At 33.2% G+C, this 3,780-nt stretch overlaps 1 non-coding gene across 1 annotated transcript; it reads left to right on the top strand.

Moving 5' to 3' along the window:
- Positions 1-995: 995 nt before the first annotated feature.
- Positions 996-1,103, top strand: LOC130964007 (small nucleolar RNA R71). Its single transcript, XR_009080121.1, has one exon. It is a non-coding gene; the product is annotated as a small nucleolar RNA R71 (small nucleolar RNA).
- Positions 1,104-3,780: the final 2,677 nt, after the last annotated feature.

Here is a 3,780-nt window from a genome sequence, read left to right as displayed (position 1 = left end):
TTCAATAATGTCTTCATCCTCTTCAGAGGAAGAATACTCATCAGAGCTCATGAATGGCAACAGTAAGTCCAATGGAATCTCTATGGTCTTTGTATGAGCCTCAGATTCCTTTAGTTCCTCATGAGGGAACTCCATAGTGGCCAGTGGACGTCCATTGAAGTTTTCCTCAGTGGAATTTACTGCCTTTCCCTCCTCTCCAGGTTCAGCCTGTTGGACATATTGATGGCCTTGCACTCTCTTTTTGGATTCTCTTCTGTATTGCTTGGGAGAGTACTTGGAGGAAGTTCAATAACTCTTTTACTCAGCTGACCCACTTGTGCCTCCAAATTTCTAATGGAGGACCTTGTTTCAGTCATGAAACTGTGAGTGGTCTTACTTAGATCAGAGATTATGGTTGCTAAGTCAGAGAGGCTCTGCTTAGAATTCTCTGTCTGTTGCTGAGAAGATGATGGAAAAGGTTTGCTATTGCCAAACTGAGTTCTCCCACCATTATTATTATTGACGCCTTGATTAGGCTTCTGCTGATCCTTCCATGTGAAATGATCCTTCCATGAGAAATTAGGATGATTCCTCCATGAAGGGTTGTAGGTGTTTCCATAGGATTCTCCCATGTAATTCACTTCTTCCATTCCAAGATTCTCATGGTTATAAGCCTCTTCTTTAAAGGAAGCTTCTTTAGTACTGCCGGATGCAGCCTGCAATCTAGTCAGATTCTGAGAAATCATATTGACTTGCTGTGTCAATATTTTATTCTGAGCCAATATGGCATTCAGAGTGTCAACCTCAAGAACTCCTTTCTTCTGAGTCATCCCATTATTCACAGGATTTCTTTCAGAAGTGTACATGAACTGGTTATTTGCAACCATTTCAATGAGTTCCTGGGCTTCTGCAGGCGTCTTCTTCAGATGAAGAGATCCACCAGCAGAGTGATCCAATGACATCTTGGACAATTCAGACAGACCATCATAGAATATACATAAGATGCTCCATTCTGAAAGCATGTCAGAAGGACACCTTCTGATCAATTGCTTGTATCTTTCCCAAGCTTCATAGAGGGATTCACCTTCCTTCTGTCTGAAGGTTTGGACTTCCACTCTAAGCTTGCTCAACTTTTGAGGTGGAAAGAACTTGGCCAAGAAAGCATTGACTAACTTTTCCCAAGAGTTCAGGCTTTCTTTAGGTTGTGAGTCCAACCATGTCCTAGCTCTGTCTCTTACAGCAAAAGGGAAAAGCATAAGTCTGTAGACCTCGGGATTAACTCCATTGGTCTTAACAGTGTCACAGATTTGCAGGAATTCAGCTAAGAACTGATGAGGATCTTCCAATGAAAGTCCATGAAACTTGCAATTCTGCTGCATTAGAGAAACTAATTGAGGCTTAAGCTCAAAGTTGTTTGCTCCAATTGCAGGAATTGAGATGCTTCTTCTTCCATAGAAGTCAGAAGAGGGTGCAGTAAAGTCACCAAGCATCTTCCTTGCATCTCCACCATTGTTGTTGGGTTCGGCCATGTCTTCTTCTTTTTTGAAAATTTCTGTCAGGTCCTCTCCAGAGTGTTGTGCTTTAGCTTCTCTTAGCTTCCTCTTCAGAGTCCTTTTAGGTTCATGATCAGCTTCAACAAGAATGTCTTTATCCTTGTTCCTGCTCATATGAAAAAGAAGAGAACAAAAAAGAATAGGAATCCTCTATGTCACAGTATAGAGATTCCTTTATGTGAGTAGAAGAATAGAAGAATGAGGTAGAGAGAAAGTAAGAAGAATTCGAACACAGAGAGAAGGAGGGGATTCGAATTATGAGTAGAAGAGAAGTATTAGTAATTAAAAATAGAAAGAGAAGAGAGGGGGAGAATTCGAATATTAGTTTAAAAGAAAAGAAAAATATTTTTGTTTTTATTTTAATTTAAAGTTAGAATTCGAAATTATTAGAAGAAATAAAATAAAATTAAAATTTAAAATAATTAGTTAATTAAAAATTTTGAAAAAGAGGTTAATTATTTTCGAAAATTGGAGAGAGAGAAAAGTAGTTAGATGATTTTGAAAAAGATAAGAAATAGTAAACTTTTAAAATTAAAACAAACAAGTCAAGTAGTTAATTGAAAAAGATTTGAAAATTAACTTTGAAAAGATAAGAAGTTAGAAAAGATTTTGAATTTAAAATTTTAAAAAGATATGATTGAAATTTATTTTGAAAAAGATATGATTGAGAAATTAAAAAGATTTTATTCTTGAAATTAAAGTTGATGACTTGACTAACAAGATACTAAAAGATATGATTCTAGAATTTAAAGATTGAACCTTTCTTGATAGGCATGTAACAACTTGAAATATTTTTTTGAATTAAAACATTAAATGTTAGTAAATTTTCAAAAATTATGAAATAAAACTAAGAAAAAGATTTTGAAAATCAATTTTAAAAAATTTTCGAAAAACCTTAAAAGAAAAATGAAAAAGATTTTGAAAAATTTTAAGAAAGAATTCGAAAATATAAAAAGGAAATTGAAAAAGATTTGATTTTGAAAAAGATTTGAAAAGATAGAATTTTTTAAATTGAAATTTATGAGTAAAATAAGGAAAGATGTATTTTTATTTTTGAATTAAATGATGAGAGAGAAAAATAACAAAATGACTCAAAACATAGAAATTTTAGATCAAAACAATTAATGCATGCAAGAACACTTTGAATGTCAAGATGAACACTAAGAACACTTTGAAGATCATGATGAACACCAAGAACATAATTTTGAAAATTTTTAAGAAAAGAAACACATGCAAGACACCAAACTTAAAAATTTTTAATGTTTAGACATTATGAATTCGAAAATGCATATGAAAAACAACAAAAGACACAAAACAAGAAAAATTAAAGATCAAACAAGGAAAATTATCAAGAACAACTTGAAGATCAAGAAGAACACAATGCATGAGTTTTCAAAAATTAAAGAAAGATTTAAAACATGCAATTGACACCAAACTTAAAATTTGACACTAGACTCAAACAAGAAACACAAAATTTTTTTTGGTTTTTATGATTTTATTAATTTTTTTTGTATATTTTTCGAAAATTATGTTTGGTAAAAGAAAATAAAGAAATTCAAAATTTTTAATAAGAATTCCAGGATTCATACCATGTTGATCTAAAGCTCCAGTCCAAGAAATTAGACATGGCGAATGGCCAGCCAAGCTTTAGCATAGAATTGTAAATGAGAATCCAAAGGTGTATGCAATGTTATTCTAAAGCTTCGGTCCAACAGAGTTAGACATGGCCAAATAGCCAGCCAAGCTTTAACATAACAAATACATACAACAATCCAATGAATATGATAAGTTAAAGCTCCGGTCCAAAAGATTAGACATGGCTTAATAGCCAGCCAAGCTTTAACATATCATCATGAAGTTTGAAGGTGGAATTATTTCTTAAAAATTTTGATGAATTTTTAGAAAACAAATATTTATTATTTTTTTTCAAAAATTAAAGATAAAAAGCTTAAACATAAAATAAAAATTACCCAATCTAAGCAACAAGATGAACCGTCAGTTGTCCAAACTCGAACAATCCCCGGCAACGGCGCCAAAAACTTGGTGCACGAAATTGCAATCACACTTTTCACAACTCCGCACAACTAAACAACAAGTGCACTGGGTCGTCCAAGTAATACCTTACGTGAGTAAGGGTCGATCCCATGGAGATTGTCGGCTTGAAGCAAGCTATGGTCACCTTGTAAATCTCAGTCAGGCGGATCCAATTGGTTATAAGGTTTTGATAATTAAAAGATAAATAAAACAT

Source organism: Arachis stenosperma, chromosome 2 (assembly GCF_014773155.1).
Source record: "Arachis stenosperma cultivar V10309 chromosome 2, arast.V10309.gnm1.PFL2, whole genome shotgun sequence".
In the NCBI taxonomy this organism is placed as follows: domain Eukaryota; kingdom Viridiplantae; phylum Streptophyta; class Magnoliopsida; order Fabales; family Fabaceae; genus Arachis; species Arachis stenosperma.
Note: the sequence above shows the minus strand (reverse complement) of the source record. Positions and strands in the feature narration are given on the sequence as shown.